We start from the raw sequence: 19,971 nt of genomic DNA, 5'->3' as shown, positions 1-19,971 counted from the left end.
TCTTCTTTCACTCCTCTCTCCTCCACCTCCTCTGTGACTCCTCTCTCCTCCGCCTCCTCTTTCACTCCTCTCTCCTCCACCTCCTCTTTCACTCCTCTCTCCTCCACCTCCTCTGTGACTCCTCTCTCCTCTGCGACTCCTCTCTCCTCCGCCTCCTCTTTCACTCCTCTCTCCTCCACCTCCTCTGTGACTCCTCTCTCCTCTGTGACTCCTCTCTCCTCCACCTCCTCTTTCACTCCTCTCTCCTCCACCTCCTCTGTGACTCCTCTCTCCTCTGTGACTCCTCTCTCCTCCACCTCCTCTTTCACTCCTCTCTCCTCCACCTCCTCTGTGACTCCTCTCTCCTCCACCTCCTCTGTGACTCCTCTCTCCTCCACCTCCTCTGTGACTCCTCTCTCCTCCGCCTCCTCTTTCACTCCTCTCTCCTCCAACTCCTCTTTGACCGCCATCTCTTCCTCTATGACTCCTCTCTCCTCTTTGATAATCACATTGAGTTCCAGTGGTTGACTGCAGTCCTCCAGCTTCACTGAGACCATCTCTGGGATGGAACACCACAGCCAGGACTTGGGTTCTGACATGGAAGGCTACAGATGGATTCAAAAGAGGAGGCACAAAATAGTTAAAAGGTGAGTTTCACAAACAGGGTGAGTTTCACTTGAACTGTTTTGCTAATAAAGAGATAGATAGACCATCCATCCACTTGGATTCTGCTAATACATTTAGCTAGCTAACATTGCTGTGGCGATGGCAACAATAGCTAACGTTAGCCATTTGAGCTAATTGGGTTAACTTTAGCTTACTGATTAATTTTACCGTCGCTTTTCTCAATAGGGTGGGATGATATCTAGCTGGATCGCTAGATAAAATTACAAGCAAGATATTTGCTAGCTAGTTTAAAGCAAATGCCAACCAAAATGACATTTGATTTGTAATCACACTGGCTGAATGATTAAGTAAATGATTACTAAAATTGAAGTTAGCTGGCTAACCAACCTTAGCTACCTAACAAACACTGCAGTCAAGTGAGCAGACACTCACAAAACTCGGTAAAGCAATTCGCTCTTCAGTTTCCTCCTGAATTTGAGAATAATTTGCTCTTCAGTTTCCTCCTGAATTTGAGAATAATTTGCTCTTCATTTTCCTCCTGAATTTGCGAATACACAACACTTTACGGTATTGCGTGTTTTCTGGGAGGGAAACTGAGTTGGATGCTCTCATGCACACACAGATAGAGACGATAGCTACAAGTCATTCCAAGCAAACAGTTTGAAGCACACTTATTCAAATCTTCCATAATACAAATTATACCAAATCGTTTATTTCATTTTCGCGCCTTATCAAAAATGACTTTGATATCGCGGGTAGAGTGAGGCTGCAGTAGGTGGTGCTGTTTATCAAATGTTAAATGGTTAAAGACGTGTTTACAGTCATGACATACAAACACCCCCACCCACACTGCTTCACAGTTAGATCTAAGTGATCTTGATATGTGTTTTTAGTAGATCATTAATCCAGTGTGATGACCGTGACATACCATACGATGCCCATATTATGCCAACTTAAAATATGGGTTAAAAATAATAGGTTATTCTATATTACAGTGAACTTTTGAGGTAACGAAATTCAATGAATCCAGTAAAAATGGGATGCTAAACATTTAGTCCCAGTAGTAAATCAGTAATCCATTGTCATTAAAGTCTCCTGAGTGGCGCAGTGGTCTAAGGCGCTGCATCGCAGTGCTAACTGTGCCACTAGAGATCCTGGTTCGAATCCAGGCTCTGTCGCAGCCGGCCGCGACCGGGAGACTCATGGGCGGCGCACAATTGGCCCAGCGTCGTCCAGGGTAGGGGAGGGAATGGCCGGCAGGGATGTAGCTCAGTTGATAGAGCATGGCGTTTGCAACGCCAGGGTTGTGGGTTCAATTCCCACGGGGGGCCAGTATAAAAAGATAAAAAAATAATAATTTAATAAATAAAATATGTATTCACTAACTGTAAGTCGCTCTGGATAAGAGCGTCTGCTAAATGACTAAAATGTAAATGTAATTAACATTTCAAAGCATAACATGCCCATATTATGCCAGCTACAAGATTGTAAAAACAGGAGTTTACCGTATATATATATATATATTAGTGAACTTTGAGTGATATCAATTCAAATTTAACACAGTACATTACATTTACATTTTAGTCATTTAGCAGACGCTCTTATCCAGAGCGACTTACAGTTAAGTGAATACATTTTTATACTGGCCCCCAGTGGGAATCGAACCCACAACCCTGGCGTTGCAAACACCATGCTCTATCAACTGAGCTACATCCCTGCCGGCCATTCCCTCCCCTACCCTGGACGACGCTGGGCCAATTGTGCGCCGCCCCATGAGTCTCCCGGTCGCGGCCGGCTGCGACAGAGCCTGGAAAAATGGATGATGGATGAGCCAGTAAAAATGGATGATAAACATGTCTGCCACTAGTATGTTATGTGTACCTATTATGACCACCAAAAGTTGGGACATTTCTATCATATACTGTCCTAACTTTTGTATGAAACATGGACATCAAATTAAAGTATAATCTCTAATGTGAAGTTTTATGATTTTACTTTTTTACTTTTTTATTACAAGACAAAGATATTTGATAAAATTTGAAAAATCCGGACTGGGTTTAATAAATAAACCCACCTCTTAAATAATACGTTTTAACTCATTTTCAAATGTTCAAAATGTACAAACTGACATTTCTTATGTGAAATTATTATATTAATATCACATTAAATTATTAAAATAAACTGATCATTGCCATCAGGGCCTAAAATGAACACCCGCCAAATGCTGATGGAATTTGGCATTGGCGTGTAAAATGTCTATTTCAGGTGGTACAAGATGGTGCAGTGAGTGGTCGCATTCAACTGAGCTCATGAACTTGAAATTGAATTCAAGCCCTAATTTGAGTTTGATGACGAACCCAATTAAAGTTACTTTCTTACTATATTTTTCTTTCAATTAGTTTGGTGGTTTATCGAACATCACTTTTCCACTTGTTATACTTCAAGCAAGGTCAGCCAAGACTAGCTAGCAAGAAATCAACGTTAGCTAGCTAGTAACGTTAGCTGAGATGGAAGCTAGCAAAAATGAAGAGGGAGCTGTCATAACCGAGGTGGATACTGTCGACTATATGGAGGATTTTGACACTCCCCCAGAAGAAACGCTACCGAGGTCGGAGGACAGGTGTCCAAATAACCCCTTTGAAACCCCCCAACCTGAAGAGTCTACGAGAAAGTGACGCCGGGAAGACTCAACCACCCCAGACTATCACCAATGAAGCCATCTTCGCGGCAATCCAGGCTTTAAACAAGACATTTGATGAGCAAGCTATTCGGCTGAATGGCTTTAATGAGAGGATTCATAAAAATAACCCTCTCGATTGCAAACATTTCCAAAACAACATGGTTTAAAGGCAGCAGGTATTAAGGATATCACCACTGATGTAAAACTGTTGAAAAATAAAGTTGATGCCCTGACAAAAGAAAACGACGAAAGCTGCACACAGCAAGTGCTGAACAGGTCTGATACAAGCGCTGAACAGGTCCGATACAAGCGCTGGTGGAGGCTGAGCCTGAACTGGCTGCCTGAAACCTGAAACTGATGGTGAGAATATCAGAGGGATTGTGATTGACATTATTGGGAAGATTGTTCCATATCCCCCTGCTACCCTGAAGATCGCGGTAGATGTTGTACACCGTCGGAAACAAGAGAAAGGAGATGAACAGACACAGACTGGTCATCATGCTGTTTGCGTTGAGGAACGTGAGAGACGAGGTGTGGAGAGCTGCGAAGCTGGCGCCGATCTGCATGGACAAAGGCATTCGCTTTGCGGAAGATTTGAGCAAGAGCGACAGGGATTGCCTGTGCGAAGCTGTGGCCACAAGTCGATGAGTTAACCAACGTTAGCACACTAAGTGTGTTTGTTGTTGTTAGCTGTCATTTGATGGCTTACTAAGATAGTCCGTTTTTATTCATTTAGTTTTGTTTCAAGATCGATATTATGTATTATATCTCAATTTCGTTTTTGATATGGCTTGATTAGCCTTCAGATTTTTATGAATTTATTTTAAGTTTGAGAGTTAAATTGAATATGTAAACTATTCATATATGATGTGTTATTACAGGATATATCCATTTATTTTCCTTTATATGGTCGTTACTGGTAGTCAAGTAAATTTTGAAGGGCTGCTACTTTTATAATATTCAGAGGGTCTGTTTATTCTAGACAACTCTTATTCTCGGATACGCTTCTGTTCTCGGATACTCTTCTGTTCTCAGATACTCTTCTGTTCTCGGATACTCTTCTGTTCTCGGATACTCTTCTGTTCTCGGATACTCTTCTGTTCTCGGATACTCTTCTGTTCTCGGATACTCTTCTGTTCTCGGATACTCTTCTGTTCTCGGATACTCTTCTGTTCTCGGATACTCTTCTGTTCTCCGATACTCTTCTGTTCTCAGACACTCTTCTGTTCTCAGACACTCTTCTGTTCTCCGATACTCTTCTGTTCTCCGATACTCTTCTGTTCTCCGATACTCTTCTGTTCTCAGATACTCTTCTGTTCAACATTCTCCTTCCTTTTTATCCTTGAACACCAGGGTGTGACGTAACAATATAAAAGGCTATTTTTCTTTTTTTTGTAAAGATTCATTAAAGTCCAATAGTTTTTTTAAAATTTCAATTGACACATTTCTCAGATGTTGACTTAACATTTTGGACTTCACAATGGGGTGACAATATCATTTTTAGCCATGGCTCATCCCATTCTGCTGGTGTGGCAATACTTTTCAGACGTTTTCCAGGTAGTTTTAGAAAGCAAGTGTGATGAGTGTCACTGGATAACTATTGTTTTCTAATATAAAGGGTCACGTTACGTATGACTTGGCGTACATATGGTGTTTGTCACACGTCACTACTTCACAGGAGAGCCATTTGAATCTAAACTTTTTTTATTTGATCAAAATGTGTTTTTTTGGCAGAAATGCATTCTGGAACGTGAACTTTCATGTGCCTTAATAACAAACTTGTATGCCATCTGTAAATACGAATACAATTGTTAAAATTACGAGCCCAGTTGGTTTAGCCACATAAAGAGACAGGAACCTTCCCGCTAGCCATGATTGGCTGAGATAATGGATGGGCTGGACATGCCGAGAGATGAGTTCGGATTGGTCTGCCATGTAGCACACTTCTGTCTATAACATGAGCTGCTCAGTTTGCGTAGGTAATCCTTTATAACGCAGCTTTAAACAAAAAAGATATCACAATAGTAGAAATGCAAAAGTGTTGCTCTCCACTTTTTGGAGGACCGAGTTTTGAAATCAGTGGAATGCCGGGTGGAATTAGAGTATGATAGCTAAGGAGATGGAGAAAATTCTGGCATTTGAGTGCAAATATGCAGAGGGAGTCGAAAAGAGAACACACAGAAGGCTGTTGTATAAAACACCTGTCTCCGGATTACATCTTCAAACTAAGGGCAACCATGGCAACCATGGCATCCGTGACATAGAGGGAGAAGCATCCATCCATGTATACGGGTAAAATAGTCTAGCTAGCTACATTTTCAGATATTACACGTTTCTAATTCTGTCAGTCGTTTTTATTTCAACTTAAAGCGTACTGTTAGCTAGCTAGCTAACGTTACATGTATGATCTGTGGAGTAATATTATTCGTATCACAGAGCCATTTGCATTGATAGTTATAGCCTAATGTTAGCTAGCTAGCTAACATTGAACCTGGTTGGCTAAGTTACCTGCAGATTCATGCAGGGTAGTAACGTTATGAGTTGGGATTATGGTTAATTGTTTAGCTAGCTAGCTACATGTCTAAACAAAAGACTCCACTATGCAAGTAACCATTTCAATAGAATGTTCATGATGTAACTGCAACAACTGTCGCTAGACTTAGCTGGTAAATTCGCTCTGGCTATCTACTCCGATTTCAGAGCACTCTTGTCTGAGTGTGCCAGAGCGCAGAATAACTGACAAATTTACGAACGCTCACCACCCGATGAATATGGCCCGTGTCAGTAAACGTTGGCAAAAAAGCGTAATTAAATTGTTGCCAGCAGCACAGTTACAGTCACCAACGCTCTGGATAACATAAAAACAGCCTAACCAGCTCTGCTAGGGCAAGTAAAATGGTCAGCACCCTGGCACTCCAGATTGAATTTATGAACACACCCGTAGTATAAACCAGCCTTTAGTCTTGAAATCTTTTGTCATTTAGTACATGGCCTCACATCCTTAAGAGATGTGTGGGGCTAAGGCTTAAGAGGGTGTGAACGATGCTGAATGGGTGTAGACAAAGAAGAGCTTTCCAGTAGGTTTACCAAAACATTCAAGGGTCATTTTCTCAAAAGTGAGGTAACAAGTTTATCAACTTTCAAAGCAGAATTACTTTCCCATTGTTCCACAACTGTAGTGTATGATATACCATTTTCTAGCTCTGAGTCTCTACTTTTATCCAATGTAAAAAACACAATTTCAAATTTTGCTACATAAGACCAAATCGAGCCGGTCAGTCACATATTGGTAAATATTTATCGTTATAACATATAACATTTTACATTTTAGTCATTTAGCAGACGCTCTTATCCAGAGCGACTTACAGTTAGTGAGTGCATACATTTTTCATACTTTTTTCATACATATGGTCAAGAAACAATCTTTTAACATCTATTTGCAAATTCTTAACTGAGTTGAAAAACAAATATTCAACAGATAACATTACCGTTGGAGGTGATTATAATTTTGATCCTGATGACTGGATGGATCGGTATCCCACAAGGCATTCAGCCCATTGTTTTAATAACTAATTCTTAACTTTAAACTTTCCAATATTTGGCGTACTCAGAATCCAACTTTAAATTTTTTTATTGGTTTAACTCTACAACCAGCAACAGACAATTAAAATCTAGAACTGATTATTGGTCGTTATCTTCCGAATCTTGTCAGTGAATGTAGTATTTCCTCTGACAGACCATTGTTCCATCATTCTTTCTTTTCTAAAGCATCCTGGAAATGTTCCTTTTCTTTTAAAGAATGAGTCTTGTTGTTTACAGTCTAAAGATCTAATCAGAGAGACCGGTCTCCATGCTGCTCTTTCTGCGATTACCAGAAATGGGAAATCATTCGATTCAGAATTGCCATCACTACTGGTAAAATGCTAGCTCGAAAAAGATTCTCCAAGCAGATGGATATTATTGTTGATATTAACAGGCTGAGCAATAAAGTTGATTTAAATGACGTTTAAAAGCAGAGCTTGCTAAATGCCAATGTGAACTGGACGACATACAGTGCCTTCGGAAAGTATTCAGACCCCTTGACTTTTTCCACTTTGTTACGTTACAGCCTTATTCTAAAATGGATTTTTTTATTTTTATAATCCTTAGCAATCTACACACAATACCCCATAATGACAAAGCGAAAACAGGTTTTTCGATTTTTTTTGCAAATGTATTACAAATAAAAACTGAAATACCTTATTTACATAATTATTCAGACCCTTTGCTATGAGACTCGAAATTGAGCTCAGGTGCATCATGTTTCCATTGAGATTGAGATGTCCTTGAGATGTTTCTACAACTTGATCGGTCCACCTGTGGTAAATTCAATTGATTGGACATGATTTGGAAAGGCACACAACTGTCTATATAAGGTCCCACAGTTGACAGTGCATGTCAGAGCAAAAACCAAGCCATGAGGTCGAAGGAATTGTCCGTTGAGCTCCGAGACAGGATTGTGTCGAGGCACAGATCTGGGGAAAGGTACCAAAAAATGTCTGCAGCATTGAAGGTCCCCAGAAACACAGTGGCCTCCATCATTCTTAAATGGAAGAAGTTTGGAACCACCAAGACACTTCCTAGAGCTGGCCGCCTGGCCAAACTGAGCAATCAGGGGAGAAGGGTCTTGGTCAGGGAGAAGACCAAGAACCCGATGGTCATTCTGACAGAGCTCTAGAGTTCCTCTGTGGAGAGAGGAGAACCTTCCAGAAGGACAACCATCTTTGCAGCACTCCACCAATCAGGCATTTATGGTAGTGACCAGACGGAAGCCACTCCTCAGTAAAAGGAACATGATAGCCCGCTTGGAGTTCGCCAAAAGGCACCTAAAGACTCTCAGAGCATGACAAACAAGATTCTCTGGTCTGATGAAACCAAGATTGAACTCTTTGGCCTGAATGCCAAGCGTCATATCTGGAGGAAACCTGGCACCATCCCTATGGTGAAGCATGGTGGTGGCAACATCATGCTGTGGGGATGTTCTTCAGCGGCAGGGACTGGGAGACTAGTCAGGATCGAGGGAAAGATGAACGGAGCAAAGTACAGAGAGATCCTTGAATGTCTCTGAATGTCCTTGATAACCCAGCCAGAGCCCGGACTTGAACCCGATCTAATATCTCTGGAGAGACCTGAAAATAGCTGTGCAGCAACGCTCCCCATCCAACCTGACAAAGCTTGAGAGGATCTGCAGAGAAGAATGGGAGAAACTCCCCAAATACAGGTGTGCCAAGCTTGTAGCATCATGGCAAAGAAGACTCGAGGCTGTAATCGCTGCCAACGATGCTTCAACAAAGTACTGAGTAAATGGTCTGAATACTTATGTAAATGTCATATTTCAGTTTTTTATTTTTAATAAATTAGCAGAAATTTCTAAAAACCTGTTTTTTGCTTCGTCATTATGGGGTATTGTGTGTAGATTAATGAGGGAAAAAATGATTTAATCAACTTTAGAATCAGGCTGTAACCTAACAAAATGAGGAAAAGGTGAAGGGGTCTGAATACTTTCCGAAGGCACTGAATACAACGATAAGGCACAGGGTGCCTTCATCTGCTCAAAGGCCAAATAGATTGAGAAAGGTGAAAAACATACAGCTTATTGTATGGGGGGGAGAAAAGTAGACAGACAAGGAATAGTATTTCATCCATTTATGTTAATGACATATCTGATGAACTTGAAGTGATTTAATAAGGAAATACACTCTTTCTACAATACACTGCATCAGTCTCATCTATCGGACGGCGAATTGGATTCCTTTCTTGATTCAGTTAATAACTCTGTTAAGCCTATAGAAGAAATGTTTAAGAAACTCTGTGATTCTGATATAGATATTACTGAGTTGGACCAAGCCATTAAACAAATGGCTATAGTTAAATGTCCTGGACCGGATGGCCTGACTCCTGAATTCTATTGACATTTTAGACCTGATATTAGAGAGTTATTGCTTTCGGTCTACAAAGAGGGTATTGCTAATGCCATCTCCTTTGAGACAGGGACTAATAGTTATTATACCTAAACCAAAAGAAGGACTCTTTACTTGGACAATTGGAGACCAATCACGTGGTTGGCAACTGACTATAAGTTACTAGCCCATGTCTATGCTATTAGGCTGAAAAAAGGCCTTGATGTGGTCCTCTGGAGCTCAATTGGTAGAGCATGGCGCTTGTAACGCCAGGGTAGTGGGTTCAATCCCCGGGACCACCCATACGTAAAAATGTATGCGAACATGACTAAGTCGCTTTGGATAAAAGCGTCTGCTAAATGGCATATTATTATGATGATATAATCAGTATAACTCCAATCAGCCTTCATTAAAGGAAGGAGTATCCATAACCATATACAATTGGTATTATATATTTTTCATTACAGTGAGTTCATAGAAGAACATGGCTTTATATCGTTTATTTTAAAAAATGTAAGGCTTTTGACACTTTAGAGCACAACTTTTTATTTAGATCTCTACTTTTGGGTTCGGGGAGAATTTCTGTAAAGTGATAAGGATGATGTATAATGATACTAGCAGTTTGGTGGCTATGAGTAATGGAACATCCCCTAGTTAGAGAAATTAGACAGGGTTGTCCAATCTCCCCTCTTACTTATTTTAGCCACAGATTTATTAGCCGTATTTCTTAACAAATCTGCGAATTTAAAAACGGATCCGTATTTTTGGTAAAGATATAAATATCAGTCCCTTTTCCTAAAGGTTAGGGCAGCTATTCCTTTGGCTATTGACACAATCAAGAAATGTTCTATGGCCTCTGGGTTGACCTCTGACTCTCAACCTTAACAAATGTGACCTCATGACTCAGTCAACATTGCCTCCCTACCTGTTAAAAAGGAAGTTCAATATTTAGGAATCGCTATTACATTTACATTTTAGTCATTTAGCAGACGCTCTTATCCAGAGCGATTTACAGTTAGTGAGTGCATACATTTTTATTTTATTTTTTCATACTATCACTAAAAAACGTTTCAGATAGAGAATCTTTAAACATTGACAGTATAATTAATTCCATGAGAGTTTTTTAAGTCAGTGGCTGCAACGTGATATCTACATTTTGGGTTGTATTATTTTGTCCAAGACTGATCTAGAATAATTTACCCAAGTCACTACCTTTTTCTTTCTTATAATAACATCAAAAAAGTCCATTCTGTTATATTTAGATTAATAAAATGCATTATATTCGGAAATTCCAATTAGTGAAAGACTATGATCATGGAGGTTTACAGGCTATTGATTTTGAGTCGTTAGTGGGTACTTTTAAGATTAAATAGTTGAAATTATGTCTATCTAATCTTACCTCTATGTGGTATCATATCCCTAACAGTCTGTTTAATAAACTTGGTGGTCTTGAATTCCTAATGAAATGTGATTTTGACACTCAAACATTTCCTGCGAAACTGTCTAAGTTTCACCAGCAAATTTTATATTTCTGGAAAATGATATTCAAGCACAATAGGCAGAGTTGCAAATAAAAAGTCCAGTGTCTTTGCCCATCTTAATATTTAATTTTTATTGGCCAGTCTGAGATATGGCTTTTTCTTTGCAACTCTGCCTAGAAGGTCAGCATCCCGGAGTCGCCTCTTCACTGTTGACATTGAGACTGGTGTTTTGCGGGTACTATTTAATGAAGCTGCCAGTTGAGGACCTGTGAGGCGTCTGTTTCTCAAACTAGACACTAATGTATTTGTTCTCTTGCTCAGTTGTGCACCGGGGCCTCCCACTCCTCTTTCTATTCTGGTTAGAGCCAGTTTGCGCTGTTCTGTGAAGGGAGTAGTACACAGCGTTGTACGAGATCTTCAGTTCTTGGCAATTTCTCGCATGGAATAGCCTTCATTTCTCAGAACAAGAATAGACTGATGAGTTTCAGAAGAAAGTTATTTGTTTCTGGCCATTTTGAGCCTGTAATCAAACCCACAATTGCTGATGCTCCAGATACTCAACTAGTCTCAAGAAGGCCAGTTTTATTTCTTCTTTAAATCAGCACAACCGTTTTCAGCTGTGGTAACAATTGAAAAGGGGTTTTCTAATGATTCATTAGCCTTTTAAAATGATAAACTTGGATTAGCAAACAAATCTCATATTTGAGATTCTTCAAAGTAGCCACCCTTTGCCTTGATGACAGCTTTGCACACTCTTGCATTCTCTCAACCAGCTTCATGAGGTAGTCATCTGGAATGCATTTCAATTAACAGGTGTGCCTTGTTAAAAGTTAATTTGTGGAATTTCTTTCCTTCTTAATGCGTTTGAGCCAATCAGTTGTGTTGTGACTTGGTAGGGGTGGTATACAGAAGATAGCCCTATTTGATAAAAGACCAAGTCCACATTATGGCAAGAACAGCATTTATTTATTTAACCTTTATTTAACTAGGCAAGTCAGTTAAGAACAAATTCTTATTTACAATGACGGCCTACACCGGCCAAACCCGGACGACGCTGGGCCAATTGTGCGCCGCCCTATGGGACGGCGCACAATTCCCCATTACATATCTAACCAGTAGGCCTAGTAAATGTACAACTAATCCCCGTCATTCGGTTACATACATTTCTGTTAATGCACGTATTACAGTCATTTACCGTTCTCATTCTAGGAGTGGAAACGTTGTTTGCAGAGTTCACAACCTGCTACACTTGTGAGAAACAAGTTTTGGTTTAGTTCATAACCATCATTTAGGAGTTTTGTCCATTTTTCCATTGTCTTTTGTTTGGAGGGCTCCATGTGAGCAGTGAGTATATGCGTGGTTTCTCTGTGCTGATAATGTTGAGGGAGTGCTTGCGCCTGAGCAAGCCAACCTGCTGAGTTGATACAATGTTGCACTTCACTAGCAATAGCTCAAATCAAGACAGATACAGTGAGGGAAAAAAGTATTTGATCCCCTGCTGATTTTGTACATTTGCCCACTGACAAAGACATGATCAGTCTATCATTTTAATAGTATGTGTATTTGAACAGTGAGAGACAGAATAACAACAACAAAATCCAGAAAGACGCATGTCAAAAATGTTATAGATTGATTTGCATTTTAATGAGGGAAATAAGTATTTGACCCCTCTGCAAAACATGACTTAGTACTTGGTGGCAAAACCCTTGTTGGCAATCACAGAGGTCAGACATTTTTCTTGTAGTTGGCCACCAGGTTTGCACACATCTCAGGAGGGATTTTGTCCCACTCCTCTTTGCAGATCTTCTCCAAGTCATTAAGGTTTCGAGCCTGACGTTTGGCAACTGGAACCTTCAGCTCCCTCCACAGATTTTCTATGGGATTAAGGTCTGGAGACTGGCTAGGCCACTCCAGGACCTTAATGTGCTTCTTCTTGAGCCACTCCTTTGTTGCCTTGGCCTTGTGTTTTGGGTCAACTTCATGCTGGAATACCCATCCACGACCCATTTTCAATGCCCTGGCTGAGGGAAGGAGGTTCTCACCCAAGATTTGACCGTACATGGCCCCGTCCATTGTCCCTTTGATGAGGTGAAGTTGTCCTGTCCCCTTAGCAGAAAAACAACCCCAAAGCATAATGTTTCCACCTCCATGTTTGACGGTGGGGATGGTGTTCTTGGGGTCATAGGCAACATTCCTCCTCCTCCAAACACGGCGAGTTGAGTTGATGCCAAAGAGCTCGATTTTGGTCTCATCTGACCACAACACTTTCACCCAGTTCTCCTCTGAATCATTCAGATGTTCATTGGCAAAATTCAGACGGGCCTGTATATGTGCTTTCTTGAGCAGGGGGACCTCCACAAGGTGAGATCTTGCATGGAGCCCCAGGCTGAGGGAGATTGACAGATCTTTTGTGTTTCTTCCATTTGCAACTGTTGTCACCTTCTCACCAAGCTGCTTGGTGATGGTCTTGGAGCCCATTCCAGCCTTGTGTAGGTCTACAATCTTGTCCCTGACATCCTTGGAGAGCTCTTTGGTCTTGGCCATGGTGGAGAGTTTGGAATCTGATTGATTGATTGCTTCTGTGGACAGGTGTCTTTTATACAGGTAACAAGCTGAGATTAGAAGCACTCCCTTAAAGAGTGTGCTCCTAATCTCAGCTCGTTACCTGTATAAAAGACACCTGGGAGCCAGAAATCTTTCTGATTGAGAGGGGGTCAAATACTTATTTCCCTCATTAAAAATGCAAATCAATTTATAACATTTTTGACATGCGTTTTTCTGGATTTTTTTGTTGTTATTCTGTCTCTCACTATTCAAATAAACCTACCATTAAAATCATAGACTGATCATTTCTTTGTCAGTGGGCAAACATACAAAATCAGCAGGGGATCAAATACTTTTTTCCCCTCACTGTAGAAAGGGAGGCAGACAGGTGGAGTAGAGGTTAATGCGATTGAAATAACCTGAATTTTCAGGATATTTTCTACTGCTTTTATTTGTCTGCTTTAGGCCTATGTATTTTACTCAGTTGACGATGGAAGTTATAGGCCTACTGCTGCATTGGCCTATAGAGGCCATCTATGAGTTCCATGCACTCATTTCTTTATCCGCCAATGGATCACGGTGTATCAATGTGTCCATATGGCAAAGGCTGGTGCTCTTTCATTAGTTGAATTTTTACTTTTAGATTTGTAATTTGTATTCCGATTGTTATAATTAACCACGTGACAATAATTTTGAGAAACAAAAACATTATTGAAATCAAAGTGTTCCATGAAAAGGAGCATATAAAATAACCATGTGGCAGGTAGAAATGGGAGGATAAAATGCTTCCCCAAACTTGAAACTCACCAGCTGCCTATGGTCTTTATTATAAACTGGGTGGTTCGAGCCCTGAATGCTGATTGGCTGACAGCCGTGGTATATCAGAACGTATACCACGGGTATGACAAAACATTTCTTGTTACTGCTCTAATTACGTTGGTAACCAGTTTATAATAGCAATAAGGCACCTCGGGGTTTGTGGTATATGGCCAATATACCACGGCTAAGGGCTGTATCCAGGCACTCCGTGTTGTGTCGTGGTATCTTGGCCGTATACCACAAACCCCCGAGGTGCCTTATTGCTTAATTATAACACCCATTAACTAAATGTGTGCAGGTACAAGCGCGTGCACACAGGAGGTCCAGTGGAAAAAAGAAAAAGTGGAGTCTCCTCAGAGGAGGAAGGGGAGGACCATCCTGGGCGATATGGCCAAAATATCATATTACTATTTTTCACATTTATGATGGTATTTTATGTTTTTGAATAATAAAAGTTCTAAATTTGCTTTATGAGTACTGCATGAACCTATGGTGGCAACACATTCATTCTAAGTGATCCATTCTGATTTAACAGTATGAAACAATTCAACCAAAAATAATTTCCTGCATTTCCATCCATTTCTTTACACACTGCCACGTATGGCTGCATGATATGGGCAAAAAAAACTAGGCCTTATTTTTAACCAAATGTTGCAATTGCGATTTGACTTAGATTTAGATCAAAAACTTGGGGGAACCGTTGGAATCATCAATGTTTATTCTAATTCTATAGTTAGAATATAAATAATAGTGGCCATGACAATGAATTAATGTAGGCCTCCTGTAGCTCAGTTGGTAGAGCATGGCGCTTGCAACGCCAGGGTTGTGGGTTCGATTCCCACGGGGGCCAGTATGAAAAATGTATGCACTCACTAACTGTAAGTCACTCTGGATAAGAGCGTAAAATGTAATGAAAATGCCAGGGAGGAGTTATTGTGACAGGGTAGGAACCATGTGGTAGCCTAAACCTATCGATGTTACATTGAATTGGGTGAATGGAATATGACAGTCATCCAATATGCTGTAATAGAAATAAGGCCATGCTCAAAAAAGTAATTATCGTCCACCCTCATCTTAAACGGCACCGACCGCCACAATAGAAATCAAATGCCTGTCCAACTGATTCGTTCTGGCGCCGGCCCTGGCCATGCCCACTTACTATCTAGTGATCAGGTTGAAATGAGCGATTCACATATTTGACATTGTCTTGATAACGTATAATGTGATCATTCACAACACAGCGTCTTGAAGATAGCTAGCTAGCCTAGGTTGAAAATGAAAACCTGGCATCTTCAACTTCAACCTACTGTAGCTAACGTTAGCTAGACGTTTCTAATGTCCTAAAGACAGTAGCTTTTTGTCGACATGTTGATTGGATGTGTCTACAAATAATATGACTACTAAGTAATGTTTTGTGTACATAGAATCGTTAGAGAATGTTTTAAAGCTTGATCTTACTTTGGAACTTGACTTTGAAATGTTGACTACCGACGATATTACCAAAAAAAAATCTAGCTAAGATAACTTCGAACTTCCTCTTCTCCCAGAACGAGGTCACAGATAGAACAATGAGGCAGGTATTTCACCGGATGTATACGTGTGAAGCATCCGGTTGACTTCTTCATATTCTTCTTCTTCTTCTTTGGGGTTTATCGGTGGTTGGCATCCAACGTTATGGTGCATTACCGCCACCTACCGTACTGCAGTGTGGGCAAGAGACAGGGAGAAACTAAATCCTACCTGCCAACCCCATTTCTCTTAAAAAATATAACAAAATATTTGAGACTATATCTAATGACGTTCTACTCAATATACTCTTTAAACATATTTCCTGTATCCCCTTCAACCTCATACTAGATCTCATCCTCTCTCTTTCCCTCTGATACTGCCCACACTGTAGCAATACATGCTCCACAGTCTCTATTTTTCTTCTTCTTCTTCGTCTTCTTCGTCTTCTTCTTCTTCTTCTTCTTCTTCTTCTTCTTCTTCTTCTTCTTCTTCTTCGAGGTTTAACGGCGGTTGGCATCCAATTTGTTGCATTACCGCCACCTCCTAGACTGGAGTACAACTCCCTTATATTTTGCTTGAAAAATTACATTAAATCAAGAAATACCCTACCATCTAACACTACACTCACAAATTCAAAAGTATTATTAATAATTAACACCACCCTTCTCCACTATTTAAATATATTCATTCCTACCTCATGCCCTCAACCTGAAATGATGGGGCATCACCACTTAACACTCCCTGTAACTCTTCCGATGTCAAGTCTCGCACACTCAAATACCTCTCTGCAGCTGCCACCACAACCTCAATTTTCTTCGACTTACGTTCCATCCCTGCAGTACAATTAATAACCATTGCTATAAACGCTAAAATCCCAATCTTACTGAAACATATATCACTTGCTTGCCTATCCCACTAAACAGGTACATATCTCCTACTCTCACCACTCCTCCCCCTTGACCCCTCTTCCTCTACTTTCTTCACTGCCTCCACATATGACAACTTCTTCTCTACTGTTACCCTGGAAACCTCAACCTGCTTCTCTCGCACTGGACATGTCTGATCCCCAGCCCCATGGTCACTCCTACAATTAACACATACCACTACTTTCCCCACTGCTTCACACTCCTTAGTCTCATGCCCTTCTGCACACTTCTCACACCTTGGAATCTCCCTCCTACATACTGCTGCCACATGCCCATAAGCTTGACACCTGTAACATCGTAATGTATTCGGCACATAAGCTCATACAGGATAACTTATATATATCCTAACTTCACTTTGTCAGGCAAAGACTCAACCGCAAAACTCAAAAGAACAGACAATGACTCTTCTGTTTCCCCACTCACGCCACCCTGTTTGCGTCGCACCAAACAACGAGCATCACAAACACTGGGAATTTTCCCCTTCAGTTGGTCAACTTGTACATTTACCGCTACCCCAGTAGTCACTCTTTTCAATGGCGCCCTTTTCTTGAGAGCGAAACAATTCACAATTCTTACCCCATTTGTTTAACTCTGAGCATCTTCTCCCTCTTCCCAACAGAAACACAAATAATTATCACTAGACCACTTCTGGTTACCCTCACCGATTCCACTTTACCCAACGCTTTTTTCACCCACCCTGAAACCACTAATGGATCAGCCAAAAGGCAAGGATCCACTTTTTCCAAAAACTTCACTCCTACTGTCACAGACTCATCTTTATCCTGACCCTCTGTGCACGCGTCGGGCTCCGAGTACTTCATCACACCTACACCTCCGATACATCACCCTCATTCACTTCCATTTCTACTCCTGTCTTCCGCTCACTTTGCTTACACTTCCTACCATTCTTCTTTACCAAACCTTCTCGCTTTTCCCCGCCATTTTTTCCCGACTCAAGCTCACAATCTTCCTCCCTCTCTCTCTTAGACCTCCTCTGCCTCTCTTTTTCCTTCCATTCCTTCTCTGTCATCCAAGTATACGTCTCCTTATCCCACAGCTGTCTGTTTTTTCCTCCACAGGACTATACTCTCTCTGGTTGGCGTTTCCACTCACTACCAAATATAGTGATGAGAGGAAGAAGAGTGGCCGGCAGTGGTAGAAGATGGATTTTGTCTGACATTATGCAAACATTCACATCGATTAAACATTTAATCTCAATAGTTTTCTGTTCCCAAATCTAGCATCTGTTACAAACAGAGTGGACTACGTTTTGTAGATTTTACCCTTTGCCAAAGTAAAAAAAAAAAAGAATTTGTTCCCATTTTTAAAGGACAGGCTGTGGTCCATCTTGGGTTAGTTATTTAAAAAATATTTGAAGATGTCTTCTTCTTCTTCTTCTATGGTATTATGGCAGTCAGCAAACATACGTTATTGATGCATGCCACCACCTACTGTGTGGGCTGTGAATCAGCCTACTGTTCTCTATTATGAATTCATTACACTTTTTATAAGTAAATTGCCCTACAAACTAACCCTACACCCATTAAAACCTCACCACTATTCCACTACTTTGACCATAACTGATCCTACACCAGGCCAGAAGCCTGGGAGGACGGGACACTATCATTCAAAACATCTTGTAACTCTTCTGCAGTAAAATTTCAATCACCCAAGTACTTGTCTGCAGCTGCCACCACAACATCTATTTTCCTGGCAACCTCAAACTGTCTTTCTCTCCGCGGACACCTCTGATCTCCAGCACCATGGGTGCCCCTGCAGTTAACACACATACAACTTTTTCCAACGATACTACACGCTCCTTTGTCTCGTGCCCTCCTGCACACTTCTCACATCTAGAAAATCTCCCTCCTACACACTGCTGCTACATGACCATAAGCTTGGCACCTAAAACACCGTAGTGGATTCGGGACAAAAGCTCTCACGGGATAACTGACACATCCTAAATGTGACTTTGTTGGGTAAAGACTGCATCTAAACTCAGCAGGACAGACAGTGTCTTCTGTCCCACCACTCTCTCCACCGGGTCTGCGTCACACCCAACGGAGGGCGTGACATACACCAGGAATCTTCCATTTCAATTGCTCATCCTCAACACTTAACGCCACCCCCAGTTATCACTCTTTTCAATGACGCCCTGCTCCGGAGAGCAAAGCAATTCACAGTTCTTGTCCCTAAAACATGTGGTTTGGAGCGCCCGCTCCCTCTGGATGGAAGAAACGCAAGAAAATCATCATGAGTCCACTTCGAGTTACTTTCAATGACTCAACAGTCCCCAACATCTTCTCCACCCAACCAGAACGAGGTCTGTGACGTTATCGCGAAAATACTTATACTTCTTTGTGTGAATTTCCGGCAGGCTTGTCGCTTTTTGGCTTAGTTTTTCCTTTATATTTATAGAAAGGAAATGGGAACAGTAAAAGCCCATTTGCATCACAGACTAACCCTACACTTATAAAACTAAAACCCCTCTCGTCTTACTACTTTGCCCTAACCGTCCCTAACCCTGGCCACTGGCCTGGGAGGACGGTACTCCTTCTTTCAACACCTCCTGTAACTCTTCAGCCAAAAAATCTTTCACTCCCAATAACTTTTTTCGGCTACTACTACTTTTATCTTCTGTGACTTCCTTTCTATCTGTGCAGTATAGTTCATTACCATAGCAATGAACGGCCAACAAACCAACCTTACTAAACACAAGCTGCTGGGGTCACTCAGTACTGGCCTACTACTTAGTGGTATTCTGTCATGATTCTTCCCCCTTTACCCATCATCCTCTACTTTCCTCACTGCCTCAGCATAGGAACGTTTTTTCCCCCCACTCGAACTCTGTCAATCTCAACCTGTATCTCTCTCACACGGCACTTCAGATCCCCAGCTGCATGGGCGCCCCTACAGTTGACACACAGTGCTTTCTCTATCCCGACTGTACACTCCCTTTGACTATGCCCTCCTGCACATTTATCATATCCTGGGATCTCCCTTCTACGCACTGCTGCAACATGTCAGAATCCTTGGCACCTAAAGTACCGTAGCGGGTTCGGAACAAAGGCCCTCATAGCAAATATAACCTAACATGACCTTAACAGGTAGAAACTCAGTGTCAAAGCTCAACAAGACAGACAGGGTATTCTCAGTCTTGACATTGCCACCAGGTCACAAACACCAGGAATATAATGTTTAATTTGATCCACCTCTACACTCAACACTACCCCACTGATCACCTCCTGCTCTGGAGAGCAAAGCATTGCACGCCACGTGACTCGAAGCGTCCGCCACCTCTGGGCGGAGGATGCACACAAAAGTATCTCAACAATTCCACTTCTCCAAACGTTCACAGATGTAACCATTCCCAGTTTTGTCATTTACCCAGCCCGACACATTGTGTGGATCGGCCAAATAGCAGGAATCCACTCTTTCCAAAAATCTCCACTACACCTGTCGCTGCA

The 19,971-nt window shown here is 41.3% G+C and overlaps 1 protein-coding gene and 1 non-coding gene across 2 annotated transcripts in view; one reads left to right on the top strand and one right to left on the bottom strand.

Moving 5' to 3' along the window:
• The window catches only part of LOC121534260 (zinc finger protein 501), a 644,805-nt gene that overhangs the window by 6,584 nt on the left and 618,250 nt on the right, over positions 1 to 19,971 (bottom strand). The gene's annotated exons all lie outside the window — the stretch shown is intronic.
• trnaa-ugc lies at positions 14,845 to 14,919 on the top strand. The gene has a single exon. It is a non-coding gene; the product is annotated as a tRNA-Ala (tRNA).

Source organism: Coregonus clupeaformis, chromosome 38 (genome assembly GCF_020615455.1).
Source record: "Coregonus clupeaformis isolate EN_2021a chromosome 38, ASM2061545v1, whole genome shotgun sequence".
Lineage (NCBI taxonomy): Eukaryota > Metazoa > Chordata > Actinopteri > Salmoniformes > Salmonidae > Coregonus > Coregonus clupeaformis.
The sequence above is the reverse complement of the archived record's forward strand: the minus strand, read 5'-3'. Positions and strand labels throughout refer to the sequence as shown.